Source organism: Artibeus jamaicensis, unplaced genomic scaffold (assembly GCF_021234435.1).
Source record: "Artibeus jamaicensis isolate MK-2021 breed Jamaican fruit bat unplaced genomic scaffold, CSHL_Jam_final contig_685, whole genome shotgun sequence".
Lineage (NCBI taxonomy): Eukaryota > Metazoa > Chordata > Mammalia > Chiroptera > Phyllostomidae > Artibeus > Artibeus jamaicensis.
In genome coordinates this window covers 20,757,376-20,770,291 of record NW_026521924.1, presented here as the reverse complement: position 1 = coordinate 20,770,291, position 12,916 = coordinate 20,757,376, and the positions used below count along the sequence as shown (strand labels likewise).

Here is a 12,916-nt window from a genome sequence, read left to right as displayed (position 1 = left end):
GACAGTGATTTGGAGGTGAGGGTGACTGGGAAATGGGTGCTTCTAGAGTACTGGTAATATTGTGGTGGTTTTTTTTAGCTGGATATGGGTTACGTAGGCATGTTCAGTTTGTGAAAATTTCGTTCCCTTTGGGTTTGTGTACTTTTCTATATGTTCTTACCTTAATTCATTAAAAGTTTTCAAAATACTGGCACCTGGGTCCCCCCTTGGGAGATTCTATTTCATTGATCTGAGGTGCAGCCAGTCACTAAAAATTTTAAATGCTCCCCTGGTGGGCCTAACATGCATCCGGGAACCGCTGTGCTGGAGCTTGGCAACCCTCCTCACTATTTCTTGGAGCAGAAAGCACCGCTGCTTCTCTAGAAAGTATAAAGCAGATGTGTGTGTGTGTGTGTGTGTGTGTGTGTGTGTGTGTGTAGAACACTGGTAGCTCCAGGGGAGGTTTATAGGCATTACATGGAAAAAAGATCCATCATCAAATATGTACTTTTTTTAAGTCTAATTATCAATGGCATTTCTAGAGCTAAGTGCTTTATCTGCACCACAGGTGGCAAACACAAGGCCCATGGGCCGAATCCGGCCCTCCACCTTGTTTTATCCGGCCTGGCACCTTGTTCCTACCCGGCAGCAGCACTGAGCTCTCACTTAACTGTTAAGGAGCAGTTACACTGATACAGTCCTAAAATTACTTCGGCCCTCTGAAGGCAGCTTCGAGGCTGATGCAGCCCCTGGTGAAAATGAGTTTGACATCTCTGATCTACATTATCTCATTTAATCCTCACAATAAGCCTATGATAAAGGTACTGTTAACCCCTATTTTACAGAAGGGTAAACTAAAACTTGGCGGGGCAATTGCCAAAGTCATACAGCCTGTAAACAACAGGACTAGGATTAGAATCCACATGGCCTTGACACTGAAGACCCTGCTCTTAGCCACTGGCCTAGTCTGCCTGTCCAGGCAGCACTTGACTGGCTCGTGCAGGTGCTGGGTCACACAGCATTTCCCGAAGAGGTTTCTTTGCCTCCGCCCCTTACCTTCCACCATCAGATTTCTCATTCTGAAACCAAGTCTGATTCCATCATTTTCCCTGTAGGGAAACATTTAATCCTTCTCCATAGCCTATGAAGTCACGTCTAAACTCTTCAGCCTAAGGGGTCAGCCATCCCCTATGTGGCCTTGACATTTTAACTTTACCTCTGGCCATCCTAATATCCCAAACTCACTAACCACTACATTTCCCTGCTCCCCAAACAGGTCCGATGGGTTTACACCTCCACCTCGGTCCCTACCATTTGTTGAGACCCTGCTATGTGCCAAGGGCTACATATACATAAATTACCTTTAATCCCCACAATGAGCCATTTAGAACAGGTATCACTGTCTCCAACACATGGATAAGAAAGCGGAGCTACATCCTGACAAGCCCAGCATCACCACTCAACAGCACCAGAACTAGGACTTGAGCCCAGGTTTCGACTTCTGTGCCACAAGGCGGCCGTGTGGCTTTCACCGCGGCACACCCGCTGCCTCACCCTGGTCTATGCTGTCGCACGAAGGGGCAACACCCTGCTTTCTCTCCACCTGGCAAACTCCTCTTCATTCTTCGAGAGCTGGCCCAAGTGCTATAATAATCATATCTATCATCTCGTAAGTGCTTTCCAGGCACGGTGCTCAACACTTGACTTGCCTTGTCTCATTTACACAATCTCTCAATGCTCTTTTTATTCCCTCTGAATTGTTCTTCATCTGCCCTGTGCCAAATGGACTTCTTTCTCCTCTCTAGTTCTCTTTTATGGCGCTCAACACTCTCCAGTAATTGTCAGTTTCAGACCCGCCTCTTCCATTTTGGACTAGATGCTCTTGAAAGACAAGGCATATGTGTTACTCACCTGGACACACTGCTACAGAGCCACCCAGTGTGGGGTAGGTAAAAAATGGGAGAGAGTGGACAGGAAGGTGAGAGACCAAGAGACTGACAATTCACTGAGCTGGTTCCATCAGTTCTGTCACAGGGGGTGGCCCTTTGGCTTAGAACCAGAGCTGTGGCATCGAACAGATGAAACAGACCTGGCTTCCGGAGGAAGAGGTCACAATGAGGACCAAACCCAGGACACATGTCACCTGGCCCCCACCTCACCTCCCATGAAAGGCTGGGTTGGGATCCCCCCTGGCTTCACCCATCTCTTCCACTCTGCAAGCTTACACTTGGCTCCATACATCCCTGCTCAGGGGATCTGTTGTGAAACAATGGTTAGGTTCACTCCACAGCACTGTTTCAGGTATTCTCAAGTGCTCTTTGCCTTGTGTTGTTCATTAGTTATCCCCAGTGAATGAAGATCTCCAGGACAGGTCACCCAGGAAAATGTATAACGAAGGTGTGGCTCCCCACCGGTGGGTAGATTAGCCGATCATACCCCTTTCTACATAGATCTGTTCTTTCTGAGTCGGAGGCCCCTTTATGAGACAAAGACATCTTTGACCCTCACTCACTCACCGAACACCCATTCGGTGTATTCAGTCTGCAGTGGGCACTATTCAGACCACAGCTCCTTGTAACCCCTGGGGTAACTGCCTATTCATACCACCCACATCCAAACACTATGAGCTCCAGGATTGTGGACTTTCAAGCCAACCTCTGCTCCTTCACTCTTACTGAACTCACATACATTTGCCCAAGTACAAGAGATCAGCAAGTTCTACCAGCTGCAAACTCAGCTGGATTTCTGCACAGCCTCACTCCAACACACCCCATTAGTAAACGTAGAAGCCACCAAAGAGACTATTTCAAAATTACTTTTCCCTTCCTTACTGCCTACCTCTTCTGCTGCCCCGACTAGAGGTAAGCTGCATGATTTTTTTTTGCTTCTAATCAAGTCATTTTCTTTGGAGGATTTCAAGCCCGCCCCACTCCCATCATAGTGTACACTGTATTTCATTAATTCAGCTGTGATATTCACAAAGATTGAGTCTATCAAACAGAAGGTAGCTGAGTTTATGCATTCCTCCAGCACACTTGAACTACACTGTTCTTTTTCTGATTTTATTTGCCCTGCAGGAGACGGGGATCAGTCTGAGGGCAGAAGCTGGTTGAATCTAATCTTATCTCTTTCATTCCAAGCATAAAGCCAGGTAAAAAATGTAATTCTTAAATATAGAACAATCTTTATGTAGGCACAATTTAAAGGGTCGAAATTTGAATTACTGCAGAACCTGACTCAGAAACACCTTTTCTATTTTATTCTGTCATACTGGCAAAAGTTAAAGTTACTTCATACTCAGTGTTGGAAAAGGGGGCAGGGAAAGGTATTCCCACATACTGGTCACGAAATAGAAATTGGTTTGGCCTCTTGAGGGACAGTTTGACAGTGTCATAGCTCAAATCGCAGGAAATTTTCCTTATGGATGAAAACCATATCGGTGTACAAAGATATAAGCTGTACAAGCAAGGATGTGGTAGACTCATACATTTAGAGAAGGAAAAAGCTGCAAACGATCTCAGATGTCAGCACGGAAGGAGAAACAAATTAGGGTAAATTTTTATCACTGTAATATCATGTAGCCTTACAGACCAAGGTACATCTCTCTGGGTCAACATGTGCCGAGATAAATTAGCTGAAAAGAGGAAGTTTCAGAGGAGTGATCTATAGTTGTGTTAAAATGAAAAAAGGATAAGCATGTCAATGAGTATGGATTTGTATGCGTATAAGAAATTTATGGAGAGACACATAAAACACTCAGGAATTTCTTCCAGTGAAAAGAATGAGTACCTGGGGATCATGTTTGGGAAGATATCACTTTCCATTTTCCACATTTCCATACTGTTTAAATTTTAATAATGAATGTGTATTCTTTTAAAATGAAAAAGCATAAAATATGGCAATAAGAAAACAAAAGCTGGGTTTTATATGTTTAAAAGAACACAAAGGAAAGTTTGGAGGAAGTTGTCCCTGTTTCTTTAAAAGGCAACAGGCGATGTCTGCAGGGCATCCTTTGCTCTCTGCCCAGTCCATGGGATGGACCAGAGAGTCCCGGAAGGGCCTGGAGACAGCGAGAGTCACCGAGAAGAGCCAAGAGCCCTGAAGACAGGAAGTGTGAGAAGTGTGCCTCTCACTTGCTCTTGGATCGCAGGAAGTAAAACCAGTTCTGACGGAGCCTCTGAACCATCCTAGGAGCCGAGAAATTCTGAGAACTCGCCAGGGTGGCACCAACACTAGGGCCTCTAACCGGTGCCAAGAAGCAAAGGGTAGGGATGCCCAGGTAAGTAATGACACGCGTGGCCTGGATGAGCAAAGCAGCTGACCCAGCCACCAGGGACGTCAGTGGCACAGGGCTCTGTTCACCTGTCCCCTCTGCTCTGAAGCCATCTGGGACTCCCAGGGGCTGACTTTGCTGATACGAATGTGATATCAATAGTTGACATATATCGAGTACATCCCATGTGCCACGCGGAGGCTAACTGGTCAATCATATCATCCCATGCTGTTAGTATTCCTATTTTACACAGGGAGACATGGGAGCTTAGTGAAGTTAAGCAAGTAACTTGCTCAAGGTTACAGTAAGTGGTGGAGCTGGGAATCCAACCCAGGTCTGACTCCAGAGCCAGCCAAAGTCACTGCTAGCCCTCCCTCCACTTGGGGACGAACTAGAAAATGACACTCCCTCAGAGCAGGGACAGCCCTAGGGAGCGCCACAGCATTTTCATCTTAAAAAAAGCCAGAGAAAATAGTAATCAAGTGCAAGTGCTTTGAAGCCAGATGATCTGGGTTCAAATCTCTGCTCTGCTACTTACTGGCTGTGTGACCTACAGAAAGTCACTGAACATCTCTGTGCCTCACTTTCCTTAGCAGTAAAATCAGTAATAATGCCACCTCTTAGAGTCACTAGGAGTACTAAAAGAGTTAAATAGACAGTGATGGGCTCATCATAAGTACCAAATATTGATTATTATTCATATTAAGAAAAAGATACACTCTCTCCCAGGCAGATGCAATTCTGCAGGGTACAGATTTTGGCAAGTGGAGTGGGCTAGGTTTCAGCCTCTCCCTCAGCCAGGTGCCATCCAGCAGAACACGACTCTACAACCTTACACCGGGCCTGCTGATCAATGAACTCCCATGTACTGACAGTTCTTCCTCCTAGCTATCCCCCCACCAGCCTGGCTATGAATCAGAATCACCTGGCACACCTTTTAAAAATACAGATTCCCAGGGCCCCGCCTTGGCTGGTTCTAATCCAGGCAGGCTGGGCTAGGGCCCAAGGATCTGTATATTTATCAAGCCCCAAGTGAGTCAGAAAGAGTGTGTTCCTGGACACACTTTTTTTGGAAGCACCAGAAAGCTCCCCAGCCCTTGCTCTGGCTGTTTCAGTGGCCCCATGAGAGCAGGCAGCTCTCCTTCCCCACCTGGTTCCAGGCCTTGGCCCAGAGAGGAGGAACTCAGTAAATATGTGACTCTGCAAGCCAGCCAGCAGATCAGGTGGCTGTGAGAACCGGTGCGGCAGGCTGGCTTTGCTTTCATGCTTCAGTGGATTGTACCAGGTACCCCTCAACTTTATTTAGACTTGAGGTTCCCCAGACCCTCGCCACCCAAAATGTAGTGGACAGATCAGCAGAATAGCTTCCCCTGTGAGCTTGTTAGAAATGCAGGCTCTCGGGCCCCAATCCAACTGAATCAGTCTGCTTTTCACAGGAATCCCAAGGTGAGCAAGTCTGAGGCAGACGCCTGAGATCTCCTGCCCTGTCAGAATAAATTCCACCCACTGGGCTCCTCTAACCCATCCAAATGCCCTTTGGGGCCATACTTTTCCTTCAAACTCCCAAAGAGCCCCCAGAAACACACTGTGAGCTTTTCACTAGCCCAGACCCTTGCTCAGCAGCTAGCCTGGGGCTCACAGCGAACCTTTGCTTTAATAAGTTATTTATTTCAAAGTCCACATTAAAATGCACCCTCCTAATACACTGAAAAGGAGACAACACTCCAACCTGGACAATTCTGGGGCATAGAACATTCCTTTCTTTTGTACAGAGTCATGACCCCTGCTTCCCTGGCCAAAGCCATCCAAAGGCATTGGATGGCCCCCCGAAAACAAGCAATGTCTTCCTGTTGGCCAAAGTTCAGGTGATTGGGCGGATTTCACACTGGAGCTTAACCTCATTAATCCAAGGCCTATCACATTGCTGTAAATGTCAGTGGAAAATAGCCATTCAGTGGGTTTCCTTCATTCCACCAGAAAGGGAAAAAAACAGGAAGCTGACAGCAGCTGCGCCCCAGCTTGGCAGATCCCAAGGGCCCAGCTGACAGGGCGTTCCTTGTCAGCACTGACGGTCCCCTGCCCCGGCCTGCTTGTCCAGAGAAAGGTGGGTCCTGTGTCTACCTGAGCAAAACACAGTGGTGACTGCTATTCAGATCCTTCAGGCCCCGAAGCACCTGCTTAGGAAAGAAAACAGCGTGGTCTGCGTATCTTCGGTCTCAATTACCAATTGGCTTATCATCACTCAGATTCATCTAAATCTCTTCTTCCCATTCAAAATGTCCTATGAGCCAAAGCTCTGGGGCTCCAGGGAACATAAGGCGTTCCAAGACCTCATTCATCTCTTTAATGCATATTGATTATCTCCTGAGTGCCAGGCATCATGCTGGGCAGCTGGGGTCGCAGAGCTGAATGAACTAGACACAGTCACTGGCCTTCCGGGGTTTATAGTCCAGTCTAAGCTTTCTCAGCCTTGGCACTATTGACATTTAGGATCATTTCATCTTTTGTTGTGGGGGGCTGTCCTTCGCTCTGTAAGATATTAACAGTATTCCTGGCCTCGCCCCACTAGACACCATAGCACCCCTCCCCACCTGTGACAACCAAAAACTGTCCTCAGACATTGTCAAATGTATTCTGGGGGGCCAAACTGCCCCCAGTTGAGAACCAGTGATGTAGTAGGTGAGGCAAACTAAAAGAGTAATGACCACAAATAACCGTGTAATCACAATTTTAATAAATACCAAGGAGGAAAATATCATGGATACTACACCACAATAACTTGGAAACCAGGCATTTTGTGTGTAATTACAAATTCTAATGACAACACACACACACACACACACACACACACACACACACACACACACATCTGTATTCCAGATGAAGAAATTGAGGCTCAAGGAAATAGAAATTGTCCAAGGCCAAAAAGCCAGTGGAAAGCAGAGTCAGAATTTGAACCCAGGCCTTAAACTCTGCCTCCCAAGGAAAAGGAAACCTGAGCCTTTGCCTCCTGTAAGCAGGCAGGGATGTGGTCACGTGAGGCTCTGACCAGCCATCCTCGGGTCATTGTAGAGCCCCACCACCACCTGCCACGTCAATCAAGCTGCAAACGGACTACGTCAAGGCGTGTTGATGGGACACTAGCGGGGCCGAGGAATGCGACCTGAACTCTGAGACATCCAAGAACACCTCCCCCTCGCCAAGTGCCTGCACACAGGACCTTCCCAAAAGTCAGGGCAGGGAGAGAATGGGGAAATCCCCAGGGAACTAGAGCACACCCGGCTGTGACTCATCTCCAAAGAGCCCACTACCCAGCATCCAGACATTCTGCGGTCAGCTTTAGGTATTCACACGGAGCACAGGTGAGGTGGTACAGGTTAGCACATGACAACTTTGGAGACCCCCTGACATGAACTGCTACCATATTTAAGCTGCATGCCTTTAGCAAATCACCTCATTCTTTGTGCCTCGGTTTACCCCTCCATGCAATGAGGATAAATATGTCCACTTCAATGAGGATTCAATGGCAATGCAAGCAAAAACTTCGGACAGTGACCACTGCCCATAGCCGCACTTAGTACAATGTTAAAGGAGCCAGATCACAACACTTTCTCTACCCCCCCATCCCCTTCCTTCAAGTGAGAAACTGAGACCCAGGAAGGAAGGAACTGGTACAGAAGTATCTCATCTCAGGAAGCATCTCAGGAAGAAGGAGGGGACCTCTAGGCTTCCCGGGGAATAGGACGAGGAAGGGGCAGTGAATGTATTGGCAAACGAGCACAGCCCAGCCCTTCCTCCCAGGCAGAGGTCAATCCTAGACTTTCTCAGGTGCTACAACCAGACAACCCTCCACAGGCTGCAGGGCACCTGCTCCGGGTCAGTGAATGTTCAGTCATTTGGGACCCCTGGGCAGGCTGGCCTCTGCCTGCCTCCCTGGCTTTGCCTGCTGCCCCTGCCTCCATACGCCCCGTGGTGATGGTGCCCCAGCTGCACTCCCCACTGCTCTCGAAGACGCCCAGCCTCCGTGCCTTTACACAAGCTGTTCGCTCTGCTCAGGCTGCCTACCGCTCTGTTACCACCACCTGCAAAATTGTCTCTGAAGGGCTCCAATGGGTTCCCACAGCAAACTTTGCCCACCTGTTATTGGTCATCACAGACTAATAATAACAGCAGCTGACATTTGCAATCACAAATAAATATCTAGAAGCCCTGAGCTAAATTTCTCACCCATGTGGTCTCACTTTTCTCCTCACCTCGACACCCCACGCAGGTAGCTTACATGCTTCACAGGTAAGGCATCTATCTGTCCATCACCACCAGCTGCAAGCTGGCAGAGTCCAGAATAAAACCTGTTGGCTGGCCTGGGCCCACCCGTGCATCCATTGCTTTATTCTCCGCTCCTCTTCCTGCCGGTGAAACTGTTATCCTTTGCTATCTGTTGGGGACTGTAGCCTCACGATCTGTTTCCAAGCCTGCCTCTCCCCTCTAGAGAAAGAACCCTGAGAAAATTTTGAAACCTCTTGCTAAGCACAAAGTCTAAAATAAAGCAAAAATCTATTGAATAAATCAATGAATCCTGAAAAAACGGCAGCCAGATGAGAAAGGCCCAGTAGCAGACTTCCTGAGGACAGGCCCACGCTGCACTCAAATTCCCAGGAGGCAGGCCCCCCAGGCTGAGTGGCTCTCCCTGTCCTGGTAGCTAGAGGCAGAAGAGGTCTGCCTCCACCAGACCAGAGGTGCTGGGAGCCCTCTGCAAAGGAGGAAGTGGTGATGACAGTGACAAGTATCACTTCCTGTACTCCTGCCCACACCAGGTGCTGTACTAAGCACTTCCTGGGCTTTGTGGTCTCACAGAATCATCACAACCCCGTGAAGTCAGCATGACTATCACTCCCATTTTACCGATGAGAAAGCCAGGACTCGGAGAGAGGAAATCATTTACCCAGGACCACAGAGCTGTTAAGCATAGAGCCATAATTTGAACTAGACCTGTCTGGGCCCTTGCTCTTCACACGTTGCAACTTTCTGTAGGAGTCAGGCTCATCCAAGCCCTCCGTGAAGCCAAGTCTCTAAGATGCGCTGAGGATAAAGAAGGTCACCTGGTCTCTGCTGGAAGGATGCCAGTTGGGACCCGATATTCACCAAATGCTCCAAGTCCTCGGTGCAGGGGGTGAGGGTGGGGTACAGGGGATAGGGGGAGTGGAGCAGGTGGTGGCTAAGAGGGGGCGGGAGGGCAAGGTTTGGTGGGGGTCCTGAGGATCCAAGCACAGCCCATGAATCCACATAGGTGCCTTCTTCGACCTGCAGACCCAGGCTGGCTGCACCCTACCTCACTCTGGATGATGGAGCAGGTTTTGAGAGGAACCTGGGGCTCTAGTTTCCAAAGAGTTCTAATGGGCTCTGCAGAAAGGCTTGGCCTTGGGGGGAAACCCCCCTTCCTGCATCAACAACCTCTTAGCCCTGTGGCTCAGGCTCCCAAACAGACTTAACTGAGAATTTAATACCTACTCCAGCATCATTACCAGAGAGATGGAGTCTGAATATGCATCGGCCTTTCCTTCCACGTCCTTCCATGCCAGCACAGATCCAGAGAGGAGCCCTGGTGCATGAGACGCAGAGGATGAACAGCACAGTGGGGGAAACCAAAAGAGGGGCAGGAAGGATCAAGTGGTCTTCCTGCAGGAAGACATTCCAGAGGCTGGAAAGAGCTTGGACTGGGAGAGGGGTTAGGAAGTTTTCAGGGTGGAGGACACTGTTGGGTGAACTACAGCTGACAGCAAGGTGCAAAACTGAACATGCAGAGTGGCCTGATTGACCTCTCACCCCCAGCATCCCCATGGCAGGTGGAAGAGAAGGGGCTGGGGATTTGTGGGGGAAGGCCCCCCCAGAGCAGGTTGCCAGCTGAAAGGATTCACCAGCGCCCACCGGCGGCCTGTAAGCTGACTCTTTATGACAAAGCAAGGGAAGGAGATGTGGGAACTCCCCCCGCCCCTGCAGAACCACCCACCAGGGCTCCACTTCTGCTCCTGCCCTAAAGAAGAGACAAGCCCCACTCAAAACCAGTGTGAAAGGCGCCAGCATTTACTTGGGAGCATGCATCCTGCCACGCTCCACTGCACCAAGCTCTCCCCCTGGGTCCTCTTACCCATCCCCCGAAATGGGACTGCTTCTTAGTCCCATTTTCTACAGGCAACTGAGGCTTCGGAGAGGCCAAGTGCCGTGCCCTGGGGCAGACGGAGCTAGTCACCAACGGAGCTAAAAAGCTTTATTACCAGCCTAGAAGGAATCCTCCCGAGTGGAGGGGTGTTCTCGGAGCTGCACCAGCCGCAGGAAATGTCAGGGCACACGGGGAACTACCCCCTCCGGCTGAGGCGGCTAACGACAGGCCCCTTCTCCAGAGAGCCCTGGGAGAAAGGCGCCTGGTACCTCAGGGCCCGGGTCCTCCACAGAGGGCGATTCAGAGGCGGCACCTGGTGCCCGCGGCCGCGGGGAGCTGGTGGGCTTTTCTGACATCGAGAACAGGGGCCCATTATGTAGAATCCAATCACATGGGCGCCCAAGCAGCTCGGCTTTCGGTTCTGAGAAGCGCTTATGCAGTCGCATCTCTGTCCCCTTGGCGCCCGAGGTGCCCGAGAGTGCCTGGTCCCGGGTTCCCGGCAGGGCCAGATTCAAAGCTCCGGAGGCTCAGTTACACACCGGGGCTGGGAGCTGCATCATCAGCATCTCCAGCGCAGCGGGGCCGGGCTGGGGGAGGAGGAGGAGGGAAGGAAGGAGTCTGCATCAGGGAAGGAGGTGGCAGCGAGCGCCTCCCCCTCTTTGCTCTCCACTGGGGCAAGCGGGCAGCTCAACCTGGGCGCTCCGGTTGACCTTGGGGAGACGCCCCCGCGCGACCTCTCTGGGGCCGGCTGCACAGTTTCAGCCCATCCTAGGCGCTCGGGGGCGCTCATCCGGCCTGGGTCCAAGCGCGCGACTCCGGAAGAGAGGAGTGGTCCGGACTCCGGGGACCCAGAGGCTGGCGCACGGCGGCCCTTTGGAGAGGCCGGGCGCACCTCTCCCTGAACACAACCGCCCGCGGCGTCTCCCGGTGGACAGCAGGCTCTGTCAGCGAGATCCCGAGGTTGGATGGGTCCGCACATGTGGGCGACTGCCCCTGGGGACCTTTCCCGCCAGAGCAGGAGCGCTCCCTGAGCCTAGCCGCTGCCTGCGGAAACCAAGGGCTGCCACTCAAGGGGGCGGCGCCCCCATGCCGGGCCCTGAGGCTGGGTGGCGGGCTATTTGGTGCAGGTTGTAGCTCCCAATTCCTGTCATGGAGCCGCCCCGGAAGACAGCCACCGTAGAGTCCAGAACCAACCGAAATCCCCCTACCGGCCCCAAGATCGGGTCACGGCGACCCCGGCCAACAACTGCCAATGAGCACCCCCTCCCTCCGGCCTCGTCGTTGGCGCGCAAGCCCCAGGAGAACGCTCCAACACCAGCCAGCCTCCCTGGATCAGCGCTACCCGAACCTGCAACCTGCGTTTCCAGTACCTCCTCCCCCAATTATCTCAAGCCGCCTGCGGGTGGCCAAAGCACCCCACACACCCCCAGCCAAGCTGTCAGAGGCCGGGACCACCTCCCGGCCTCCCCGCCTCCATACTCATCCCCTGCCCTCCGGTGCAGCCGCAGAGCGCAGCGGGAGGCGGCGACTCCGCGGAACTCACCCTCTCTCCCGAGCCCTGCCCGGGCGGCTCCGGGCCCGGGCTCAGTCAGTCTGTCCCCGAGCCGCAGCTGCCGCGAGGCGACTAAAGCCAGCGCCGCTCGGCCCCGAGCCTCCGCCCCGCCCCTCGGCTCCTCCCCCAAGGCGGGGCCTGAGCTCGGAGAAGCGGCGGGCGCGCTCCGCCGGGTCTGGCTGGCTGGGGAGCGCGCGAAGGGTCCCGGCGCTCTAAGGATGGGGGCCCCTCCTTTTACCAGCTGGAAATCGAAGAAAGTTGGGATGCGCCCAGACTTCGGAATAGTTTTCCTTATCGTCGTCCTCCTTTCCCGCCACCACCACCATCGTGAAGAGGGGAGCCCAGGGCGGCATCCTCGCTCCCATTTGACAGAAGGGCATCCCCAGGAAGCCCAGAGAGGGGCAATAACCTGTCCAAGGTCACACAGAATTAGTCCAGCGCCAGGACTTCCAGTCTCCTTCCTTGAGGGCCTGAGCAGCCCGAATCTAAAGGCTGCAGAGGACGTCCAGGAGACTGGCCAGCCCTTGCCCCGAAGGCGGGTCTGTGGGGGCAGGTCCCCCAGGTGGAGGGGGGAGAGCAGGAGCGAGACAGGGGAGCAGGGGGGCCGAGGCTTGTGACGTGGTCTCATAACATTTCCTCTTTCTGGGAAGAAAGGAGGTGAAGCGAAGGAGGAAGGAAGTGGTCGTACCTCCGCTGACGTCTGTCACGATCTAGAAAGGGGCTGCCTCCCTGAGATTTAAGGCTAAAAATGGGGGGAAAATAATGTTTTAAGGCAAACACCCGGTGGCTTCTATCCTTGAATTTAAGCCTCTTTCCTGGGCTGAGAGCTCTGAGCCCCACCTTTTTTGCAGAACAAGGGATTTAACTACCTTAAGGCTGATGTGGAGAGGGCCCTACACTCCCCTCCCCCATAGGAGGAGGAGAGAAAGTTAACAAACAAAGGGGGGAAATCCAG

At 51.9% G+C, this 12,916-nt stretch overlaps 1 protein-coding gene across 1 annotated transcript in view; it reads right to left on the bottom strand.

Annotated features, from left to right (window-relative positions):
• Positions 1-12,043, bottom strand: part of PPP1R16B (protein phosphatase 1 regulatory subunit 16B) — an 89,575-nt gene extending 77,532 nt beyond the window's left edge. The window contains exon 1 of the mRNA XM_037164455.2: positions 11,953-12,043. The gene's annotated coding sequence lies outside the window, so the exon portion shown is untranslated. The remainder of the gene's footprint in view (positions 1-11,952) is intronic.
• Between the last annotated feature and the right edge of the window lie 873 nt (positions 12,044-12,916).